The sequence below is a fragment of the Triticum dicoccoides genome, chromosome 3B (genome assembly GCF_002162155.2).
Source record: "Triticum dicoccoides isolate Atlit2015 ecotype Zavitan chromosome 3B, WEW_v2.0, whole genome shotgun sequence".
In the NCBI taxonomy this organism is placed as follows: Eukaryota; Viridiplantae; Streptophyta; class Magnoliopsida; order Poales; family Poaceae; genus Triticum; species Triticum dicoccoides.
In genome coordinates this window covers 198,857,389-198,869,332 of record NC_041385.1, presented here as the reverse complement: position 1 = coordinate 198,869,332, position 11,944 = coordinate 198,857,389, and positions in this window count along the sequence as shown.

Sequence of the window (11,944 nt, the reverse complement as noted above, 5' to 3'; positions counted from 1 at the left end):
AGGGGTGCGACCGGGCGGCGGCGAGTGGTGGGGGCGGCGGCGCGCGTGTGTGGGAGGGAAACAGAGAGAGAGGGGGGGTGGGGCGCGCCGGCCGTTAGATACATTTAATCTTTGCCGCCTGCCACCTTTGCCGTCCGCTAATGTGCGCTTTGCCATCTGCTAGCGGATGGCAAAGAGGGGGGGCCTTTAAGTATTTTTTAACCAGCTCCTCGGTGGGGCCCCCTCCCTCTTTGCCGTCCGCTAGCGGACGGCAAAGAACAGGCTGATGGCAAAGGCTTTCTTTGCCATCAGCCTGTTCTTTGCCGTCTGCTTTCAGGTAGCTAATGGCAAAGAGCTCCTTTGCCGTCCGCTAGCTGTTGGCAAAGAGCTGGCAGATGGCAAAGTAGCTGATTCCAGTACTGTAATGATCTTTCTTAGTAGCTTTATTTAACTTACGTAAATCAATTACCATCCTAAGCATGTAATAATTCTTTGCGGGATCAATTCATCTTTATCAATAGGAACAACGGTAATACCTCCCTTTTTAGGGACACAATGGACAGGGCTTACCCATTCACTATAAGCAATGGGATAAATAATACCTGCCTCAAGGAGTTTTGGTATCTCCTTTCTTACCACTTCCTTCATTTTGGGATTTAATCGTCTTTGATGGTTTCTAACTGGTTTGGCATCTTTCTCCACTGAAATTTTGTGTTGACATAATGTGGGACTAATGCCCTTAAGATCATCCAGAGTATATCCAATAGCAGCTCTGTGCTTCTTCAGAGTTTTCAATAATCTTTCTTCTTCTTTCCCTGAAAGGTTAGCACTAATAATAATAGGATATATTTCTTTTTCATCAAGATAAGAATACTTAAGATTATCAGGTAATGGTTTGAGTTCAAACATGGGATCACCCTTTGGTGGAGGGGGATCCCTAAGGATTTCAACGGGAAGGTTATGTTTCAGCATAGGTTCTTGTTTAAGGAACACTTCATCTATTTCTTCCCCTTCCTTCATAAACATATCGTTTTCATGGTCTAGCAAATATTGTTCTAAAGGATGAGTTGGAGGAACAACAATGGAAGCAAGACCAATAATTTCATCCTTACTAGATGGTTCCTTTTCACGATGTTGTCTACTAAACTTGGCAAAATTAAACTCGTGAGATGTACCATCTATGCCAACAGTGATAACCTTCCCCTTACAATCAATCTTAGCACTAGCAGTATTCAAGAAGGGTCTACCAAAAATAATGGGACAAAAATCATCTTGTGGGGAACCAAGAACAAGAAAATCAGCAGGGTATTTAATTTTCCCACACAAGACTTCAACATCTCTAACAATCACAATAGGTTTAATGGTGTCCCTATTGGCAAGCTTAATAGTAAGATCAATGTCTTCTAATACAACATGTGCAATATCATGCATAATTTCTTTATAAAGATCATAAGGTATCGCATTAGCATAAGCACCCATATCACATAAACCATGATAACAATAATCTCCTATTTTAACAGAAATAACAGGCATGCCTACAACAGGTCTACGTGTCTTAGTATCGGGTCTAGCAATATTAACAGTTTCACCCAAGAAAGAGATAACATGCCCATCTAAATCCTCATCCAAAAGATCTTTAATCATAGCAATACCAGGTTCAACATTAATTTGCTCAGGAGGTGTATAAGTCCTAGTATTACTCTTACAAACAACGGTCGAAGCTTTAACCTGATCTTTTATCCTAACAGGAAAAGGAGGTTTTTCAGCATAAGCAGTAGGAAAAATAGGATCACTATATGTAATAGTCTTCTCTTCGACTGTAATAGGTGCAACTACTTTCACTTCAACAGGAGGATTATATTTAAACCACTTCTCTTTAGGGAGATGAACGTGAGTAGCAAAAGGTTCACAAAAAGTAGCTATTATCTCAGAGTCAAGTCCATAATTAGAGCTAAATCCACGAAAAGCATTGGTATCCATAAAAGATTTAACACAATCAAACTTAGGTGTCATACCTGACTCCTTACCATCGTCGGAACCCCAATCTTCAGAGTTGCATTTAATTCTTTCCAATAAGTCCCATTTGAAATCAATAGTCTTCAGCATATAGGAACCAGCATAGGATGTATCGAGCAAGTTGCGATTATCAAGAGAAAGCCGAGCATAAAAATTCTAAATAATCATTTCCCGAGAGAGCTCATGATTGGGGCATGAATACAACATTGACTTAAGCCTCCCCCAAGCTTGAGCGATGCTTTCTCCTTCGCGAGATCAGAAATTATATATGTAATTACAATCACGATGAACACGATGCATAGGATAGAACTTCTGGTGAAATTCCAACTTCAATCGCTTATAATTCCAATATCTCGTATCATCACATAGCCTATAACATGTCATTGCATCTCCCTTCAAAGATAAAGGGAATACCTTCCTTTTGACAACATCATCGGGAATACCTGCAAGCTTAAATAATCCACAAACTTCATCCACAAAGATAAGGTGTAAGTCGGGATGCAATGTTCCGTCTCCTGCAAAAGGATTAGCTAGCAGTTTTTCTATCATACCCGAAGGAATATCAAAGTGAATATTTTCATAAGGTTCAGTAGGTTGAGGAGCATCTCTTTGCTCTTCTGGTTGGCGTGAAGATACCCCAAACAAGCCCCTCAAAGGATTAGTTTCCATAGTAACAAGTAACAGAAAATTTCAGCACACTATATAAATGTTCCCTTACCAAGTTCCACTCACCAAGAGCGCTACGCTCTCGGCAACGGCGCCAGAAAAGAGTCTTGATGACCCACAAGTATAGGGGATCTATCGTAGTCCTTTTGATAAGTAAGAGTGTTGAACCCAACGAGGAGCAGAAGGAAATGATAAGCGGTTTTCAGTAAGATTTTCTCTGCAAGCACTGAAATAGTAGGTGATATATAGTTTTGCGATAAGAAAAATAGTAATGAGCAAAAAGTAAATAAAGTAAATAAAGTGCAGCAAGGTGGCCCAATCCTTTATGTAGCAAAGGATAAGCCTGGACAAATTCTAATAATGAAGAAGATGCTCCCGAGGACACATTGGGAATTATCGTCAAGCTAGTTTTCATCAGGTTCATAAGATTCACGTTCGGTACTTTGATAATTTGATATGTGGGTGGACCGGCACTTGGGTACTGCCTTAACATGGACAAGAATCCCACTTATGATTAACCCCTATTGCAAGCATCTGCAACTACAGAAAGGAGTATTAAGGTAAACCTAACCACAACATTAAACATATGGTCCATATCACCCCTAACGAAGCAACGCATAAACTAGGGTTTAAGCTTCTATAACTCTAGCAACCCATCATCTACTTATTACTTCCCTATGCCTTCCTCTAGGCCGAAATAATGGTGAAGTGTCCTGTAGTCGACGTTCACATAAGACCACTAGAGAAAAGACAACATACATCTCATCAAAATATTGAACAAATACCAAATTCACATGACTACTAATAGCAAGACTTCACCCATGTCCTCAGGAACAAACGTAACTACTCACAAAGCATATTCATGTTCATAATCAGAGGGGTAATAATATGCATAAAGGATCTGAACATATGATCTTCCACCAAGTAAACCAAATAGCATCAACTACAAGGAGTAATCAACACTACTAGCAACCCACAGGTACCAATTTGTGGTTTTGATACAAGATTGGATACAAGAGATGAACTAGGGTTTTGAGATGAGATGGTGTTGGTGAAGATGTTGATTGAGATTGACCCCATCCCGATGAGAGGATCGTTGGTGATGACGTTGGTGACGATTTCCCCTCCCGGAGGGAAGTGTCCCCAGTAGAATAGCTCCGCCAGAGCCCTAGATTGATTCCGCCAAGGTTCTGCCTTGTGGCGGCGGAGTTTCATCCCGTAAGCTTGCCCATGATTTTTTCCAGGGGAAAACCCTTCATATAGCAGAAGATGGACGCCGGAAGCCCACCAGGGGGCCCAGGAGATAGGGGGGCACGCCCTAGGGGGGCGCCCCCCTGTCTCCTGGACAGGGTGTGGGCCCCCTAGCCTATTTCTTTTGTCCAAAAGTTCTTATTAAATCTAAAAAGTTGTTTCGTGGAGTCTCAGGTCTTTTGGAGTTGTGCAGAATAGGTTTCCAACATTTGCTCCTTTTCCAGCCAGAATTCCAGCTGCCGGCATCCCCCCTCTTCATGGTAAACCTTGGAAAATAAGGGAGAATAGCCATAAGTGTTGAGATATAATGTGTAATAACAGCCCATAATGCAATAAATATTGATATAAAAGCATGATGCAAAATGGACGTATCACCTGCGCAGTGTCCTCCTTTCCTCTGAGGTGCAAAGGGGGCAAGCGCAGGCGCGGAGTACCGAGGCATCAAGCAAAGGTTGCCATATCGGTGCAACGAGACCAAGACCAGCAGAGCGGCAGGATGGAGGTCACCGTGGAGCCCAAGACAACATCATCGCCAGTGCCTTTGGCAGTCGAAGACCAACTTTAGTCAGGATAACTTGTACTAGCTGCCCCCTTCAAAATGGCTGTTGTTGGCTCCCTTCCCGCTCAATATTTGGGAAGAGGACTAGGGCCTCTATAAATAGAGATAGCCACCACGGTAGAAAGAGAGAGAGAGAGAGATCATCTAGAGCCAACGCAGACGGAGCCATTCCTCTCCAAGCACACCACCACAAGAACACCCCTCGCGAAGCTGTTCTTCCTCTGTACTGTTCATCATCAGCCCCAGAGGCAATCCACCACCACAAACTAGAGTAGGGTATTACACCACAACGGTGGCCCGAACTAGTATAAACCTTGTGTCCCTTGTGTTGTTCATCGTGTAGCTTAGAATCAAGGCGAGGCCTTGGACGCGGATTGGTAGGGGGAAGATCTTCGCATGCACCCCAGAGTTTGAACCTTAAGGGTTTTGCTGGAACCCGATATCCGACATTTGGCGCGCTAGGTAGGGGTGTGCCAGAGCTCTCCCTACCGTCGACCCGCTCTCCATCTACACCGCCCTTCGCTCTCATGGCCGACGGTGCACCGCCTGCTCCGGTGACTGACGCCAGCCCTGGGCCAGGGGGCTCCGAGCCTTGGCTCCCGCCTTGCGACAGGTGCAGTGGCCGCACAGGTTCAAGCCAAAGATGCCGCCACGCTATGACGGCGCGATGGATCCGCTAGCTTTCCTGCTTGCATATGAGGAGGCCATCCTCAAGGCCGGGGGCGACGTCATGATCATGGCTAACTGGTTTCCCATGGCCCTCACCGACGTTCCGCGCATGTGGCTACTCCACCTGCCAACGGATTCTGTGGCCTCCTGGGAGGAGCTGCGCGAGTCGTCACATCTCTCTTGGGCGGCTCACAGGTGCCACCCTCAGGCCGCCACGTCAAGCCATTCGTCCGCCAGATCGGCGCCGCCCTCATGTGCCACGGCGCTTCTCCGGGTTGGGCGGCACCCAAGGCCGACTTGACCTTCAGCTTGAACGGTCACCCCGCCAACACCGCCTGCTCGGGTGCGCTCCTGATGCTCTGCACGCCCACCATCTTCCAGGTGGCTGTCACCAGGACCCTCATCGATGGCGATGTCGGCCTCAACGTGCTCTCGGTGGAGGCCTTCAGCCTCCTCCACGTGCCGGTGGAATGACTCCAACCCAGCAAGCCCTTCTTGGGCGTCAGAGGTGGTTCCTTCGGCTCCCTGGGGCAGATCCGCCTTCCGGTGTCCTTTGGCACCCACGGCAACTTCCGCACGGAGCTGGTCAACTTCGACATCACCCGCGTCGGCCTCCCATACAACGCCATCCTTGGTACCCTGCCTTGGCCCAATTCATGGCAGCAACTCACCTGGCATACAACCTCATGAAGATGCCCGGGAGCAGCAGCGTCCTGACCATAGCTGGAGATACAAAAGATGCTCTGCAAGTGCTCAATCTCGCTCTCAAGGTAGCCACAGCAGCGCAGCCAGCCAGCGCCGACACCCCCAAGGCCAAGGGGGATGCGCCAACCAAGAAGAAGCAGATGTTTACCCAAGACAAGGCGGAGACTAAGCATGTACCAGTTGATGAGGACGGATCCTCCGACGCCACCTTCACCATAGGCGCCAATCTCGACCTCGACTAAGAGGAGGCTCTGGTAAAGTTCCTGCGCGTGAACAAGGGGGTGTTCGCGTGGGAGCCCAAGCAGCTAGCGGGGGTCCCGAGGCAGGTAATCGAGCACCACCTGAATGTGTGCCCCGATATGCGCCTCGTGAAGCAGAAAGCAAGATGACAGTCCACCGAGAAGCAGACCTTCATCGTCCAAGAAACCCGCAAGCTGGAAGCTGCAGGTGTCATTCGCAAGGTTCGCTACCCCGAGTGGCTGGCAAACCCCGTTGTTGTGCCAAAGAAGGGAGTAAAGGAGCGCATGTGCATCGACTTCACTAACCTCAACAAGGCCTGCCCTCAGGATCTGTTCCCGCTTCCCCGCATCGACCAAATCATCGACTCCACCGCTGAGTGCGATCTGTTGTGCTTCCTGGATGCCTTCTCGGACTATCGTCAAATCAAGATGGCGATAGAAGACGTGGAGAAGACGGCCTTCCTGACCCCGTGCGGGATGTACTGCTACACCTGCATGCCGTTCAGGTTGCGCAACGCGGGCGCAACCTTTCAGCGACTGATGCATATCGCCTTGGGCCGGCAGCTCGGGAGAAACGCCAAGGCCTACGTCGACGACATTGCGGTGAAGTCTCGTGAGGCGAAGACCCTGATACAGGACCTGGAAGAAACCTTCGCGATCCTTCATGAGGTGGGCCTGCGGCTCAACCCGGAGAAGTGCGTATTTGGTGTTCCTCGGGCAAGCTTCTGGGCTACCTCATGTCACACAGGGGGATTGAGGCCAACCTGGAGAAGGTCAAGGCAATCGAAGACATGAGTCCACCACAAACCCTCAGGGCAAAGCAGAAGCTCGCCAGACGCGTAACTACATTAGGGCGCTTCATCTCCAAGCTGGGGGAGGGTGCCCTACCCTTCTTCAAGCTGATGAAGAAGAAGGGCCCATTCGAGTGGACACCGGAGGCTGACGAAGCATTTCAAGATCTCAAGAAGTACCTGACCAGCCCTACGGTGATGGTGGCGCCACGCCCTCGGGAGCCCCTGGTGCTCTACCTCGCCACCACACCCTACTCCGCCAGCGCTGCTTTGGTGGCGGTTCAACAGGAGCGCCAGGTCAATGCTGTGCCGCGACCGGCCGCGGCCCCGACCGCGGCAGCGCAAGCCCAGGAAGGCCTCGCGAAGGCCACGGCTTCGGCAGATGGAGACCAGCCTCGACGGGAAGACGCCCCCAGGGATGAGGGGACCTCACCAAGCAGTCAGGGCCGGGGGCTCCAACGTCTCAGGAGGCACTCAACTCTCCGGAGGGTGCGGGCTTCGTCGGCGCGCCCACTCTCGTCGAGCATCCTGTGTATTTTGTTAGCCCGGTGTTGCGGGATGCAAGGGCACAACACCCCATTCCCCATAAGCTCTTGCTCGTGCTGTTGGTGGCCTCGCGTAAGCTGTGGCACTACTTCCAAGGTCACCCCATCAAGATCGTCTCAGCGTACCCATTGGAGAGGGTGCTCAGGAGTCCCAACTCTGCAGGGAAGGGTCGCTGAATGGAACATCGAGCTACAAGCATTTCAGTTGGAATTCAGCACGACCAAAGTCGTCAAGGGATCCTGACTTGCAGATTTTGTGGCAGAGTGGACAGAGGCGCCACGGCTCGAGGCAGGCAAAGATCGGTCGCTTTCCCTAGGAAGCGAGGCACCGGACGGCTGGGTTATGCACTTCGATGGAGCATTCTCGCGACATGGCGCGAGGGCTGGCGCAGTGCTTATATCCCCCACTCAGGACAAGCTTTATTACGTTGTACAACTCTGCTTCCAGTAGGGCGAGAAGGTTTCCAAAAATATAGCAGAATATGAGGGTCTCATAGCAGGCTTAAAGGCCGCGGCCACACTGGGGTGAAGCGTCTCATCATCAAGGGTGACTTACAGCTCCTCGTCAACTTCTCCAACAAAGTGTACGAGCCCAAGGACGAGCACATGGAGGCGTATCTTGCAGAGGTGCGCAAGATGGAAAAGCTATTTCTGGGGCTAGAACTGCAGCATGTGCCCCGCGGCACCAACCAAGAGGCTGATGACATTGCCAAGAGGGCATCAAGGCGGCTGCCTCAGGAGCCTGGCGTTTTCAAGGAACGACTCTTCAAGCCCTCGGCAACACTTTCACTATCAAGCACAGTGCAACCTCGAGAGGTACTCCCTCAACCGCCTGCCTCAGGAGCTCCGGCCTGTGGCCCGACCTCAGGAGCACGCTTGCTCCTAGTGCTGGAGCCTCAGGAAGGATGCTGGACGACGGAGCTCAAGGATTACCTGATGCAAGGGACTCTACCAGAGAAAGAAGAGGACGCGAAACGCGTGGCCCGGTAGGCCACGGCCTACTGCATCCAAGATGGAGATCTCTAACGGAAGCGGCCAAACGGTGTTTCCCTGCATTGCATCCCAGGGAACAGAGGAAGGAGTTGCTGGCAGACATTCACAGCGGAGACTATAGGCACCACTCGTCTTCACGGACCCTTGTCGGCAAGGCGTTTCACAACGGGTTTTATTGGACTACTGCACTCAACGACGCGATTGAGCTGGTGAAGACTTGTGAAGCCTATCAATTCCACGCCAAACAGATCCATCAGCCAGCTCAGGGCGTGCAGACCATCCCTCTCTCGTGGCCGTTCGCAGTCTCTGGGCTAGATATCTTGGGCCCATTTCCTCGGGCGCCAGGGGGCTATCGCTACCTCTACGTCACCATTGTCAAGTTCACCAAGTGGGCGGAGGTGGAAGCTGTCCGCACCATCCCGGCTGGCTCTGCAGTCAAGTTCATCAAGGGCCTCGTGAGCCAGTTCGGGGTGCCTAATCACATCATCACCGAGAATGGTTCGCAGTTCACTAGCAGTCTCTTCAAAACATATTGTGCTAACCTTGGAACGCAGATATGCTACACTTCGGTGGCACACCCTCGGAGCAACGGCCAGGCAGAATGCGCCAACGCAGAGGTCCTGAAGGGCCTCAAAACTAGGACCTTCAAGAAGAAGCTGTAGGCCTGCGGCAGGGGATGGTACAACAAGCTCCTGTCCGTGCTATGGTCCATCCGCACTATCGCCACCAAGTCGACCGGCGAGACCCCGTTCTTCCTCGTCTACGGAGCAGAGGCAGTCCTCCCTCACGAGGTCAGGCATCACTCCGTGCGGGTCCTGGCATTTGACGAAGCGCAGCAGGACGCCATGCGGGGGATGGACCTCGTGCTGGGGGAGGAACACCATCGGGCGGCTGCGCTATGAGCCGCAAGATACCAACAGGCGCTGCGGCGGTACCACTGCCGCAACATCCATCCCAGGACTCTTGAGGTAGGTGACCTCGTGCTCAGGAGGGTGCTCTCCAGGGAAGGGCTGCACAAGCTCTCGCCCATGTGGGAGGGCCCGTTCATGGTTGTTCATGTTTCCAGACCTGGCACCACACGCTTGGAGACCCAGTAAGGGGTGCCCATCCGAACGCGTGGAACATTCAGCACCTCCGGAGGTTCTACCCTTGAAGTAAGGCCCAGTGCCTGTAAAGAAGGCCCGGTGCCTGTGAAGTAAGGCCCAGTGCCTGTAAAGAACGCCCGGTGCCTGTGAAGTAAGGCCCAGTGCCTGTAAAGAAGGCCCAGTGCCCGTGAAGAAGGGCCTAGTGCCTATAAAGAAGGCCCGGTGCCTGTGAAGCTCGGCGCCCCAAGAAAGGCCCGGTGCCTGTGAAGAAGGCCCAGCGCATGTGAAGCTCGCCGCCCGTGACACTCTCACGTAATAATGAGTTGGGGCTGTACACGCCCCGGAGTCTTCGGAGTGCCGCCCTTGGGCCTCGGGGGCTCCCGCCCACGCCCAGTGGCAGCACTTAGCTCCGCGCTGGTGAGAAGACGTCGAAGACTAGACTAGGTGCCGTACGCGGCTTTTCATTTGCTTTTCGCGGTTGGCTTGTTCTCCCCCATTTGAAGTTTTATTGGAGTTTCTTATAGTGTTGTTTACCGTCCCGTGCCCCTGTTCTCTGTCTCTGGCTTTCGCTCGGCCTGTTCTCCTTCTCGCTAGCCTCGTGAGGGGGCTACACGGGCGCCCTTGTGAGCCCATTCTCTCCTGATTTTGTGAGGCTCCCTCACTCAAGTTCGAAGAGGGAGCCACCCTCCCAGTCCATGCCCCACGGGCATTGCGACATGGAACGCATGACCTAGGCTGATCACCCACGTGACAAAGGTTCGAAAACTACTCTCCCGACTGATTTTGCAGACCCTAATACGCCCAGCGAGGCCTCAGGCAAGTACCTCGCGAGGCGGAAACTGCGGTAAACCCCCTAAGTTAAGTTGGTCCTACGCGCAACCACATAGCCGCAACACCACAACACAGCATGGGAATAGTAGAAATAGCATGATAATTAAGGGCAATAGTCTTGCACGTCCCCACGGGGCTCCATACTTCGCTCTCTCTCTCAATGCAGGAAAAGGAGGTAAACAAAATAAACGTGGTATGCCCCGCAACGGCTCGCGAGGAGGGATCCGCACCGCCCTCCCGAACTCAATCAGACGCCTCCTCGCGCTTCACCAGGGCGCGGTGACGGGACGACCCGCTACCACTCTCGAAGCGAGCGCGGCGGCGCGGTGGCTGGTCGCGGCCACTGCTGCAGTAGCTATCACCAGAGGAGGAGCCGCTGAAGCTTGGCGAGCTGCGGGCGCCGCCAGGAGCGGGCTCGCCTTCGTCCTCGTCACGGCCGTCGCCAAGGCCAAGCACCCGGTCACCGTCATCATCATCAGGGCAGCACCCGACATGGCGGCTGTCTTCTCCGAACACCCTCACGTAGAGGGTGGCGTCGCCATCAAACTTGAAGTGCAGGGTGCACCGCCGGCCCAGGAAACACCCACGGGCAAACGTCTACCAGACGCGAGCCAAGGCCACGTCCCCGGCGACAGAGATCTCCACTGTGACCCAGGAAGCGCTGCTGCAGCAACCATCCACCTGCAGCCAGAGCCCACCAGGGCTAGCGGCCGACAGTTCACCGGCAAAGAAGCGGGGGAGCTAGAGCCAGTTACCGGCCAGATCTGCCGACCACACGACAAACTCCGGCAGCACCTCTGCCGAGTGAAAGCGTGGCCGGGGAGGCCGCGCGGCCACGACGCGTCTTCCCCCGCCCACCGGGCGGCCATCACCATGTGAAGGACCATCGCCGCAACCATGAGGAGCCGCTCCAGGAGTCGCGTGGTGCTTGCAGGGACGACCTCGGCCGCGCTTGGGCGGAGGGGAGCCAGGCCCTTCCTGGCGAGCTTTCCCCTTCTCTGCGGCTGAGAACCTCTTCGTCGGCGCCATGGGACACGACAGGCAACTGGAGCAAGGAGGAAGAAGAAGTAGGCGGGGGAAGGGAGATGTGCAGCGGGTGCCTGCGCCCCCTCCACATTTATAACCCAAGGAAGGCCAACCGTCGGCCTCTACGATCATAGGTAATCATGACTCCTTTTGCATGCAGCAGGGAGTTGTCAAATCGGGCAGTTGCCGAGGTAGCGTGGGGAAGCAGAGACGCCCACGTCCAATCAACCGCGATGCGGCGACCAAGGCCGCAGGCTGTTGGGGCCTGCGGTGCTCCGCACTTGCCCTTTCGCTTTGCAACTAAGCCAAGTCCGAGCGCGCACTTGCCCTCCATTGCCATTTCCATTCTTTGCGTCGGGACATTCATTGGTATAATGTCCAGTCTTCTGGCACATGAAACAAGAAACATGGCTGATACGTCCATTTTGCATCATGCTTTTATATCAATATTTATTGCATTATGGGATGTTATTACACGTTATATCTCAATACTTATGGCTATTCTCTCTTATTTTACAAGGTTTGTCATGAAGAGGGGGAATGCCGGCAGCTGGAATTCTGGATGGAAAAGAAGCAAACATTGGAAATC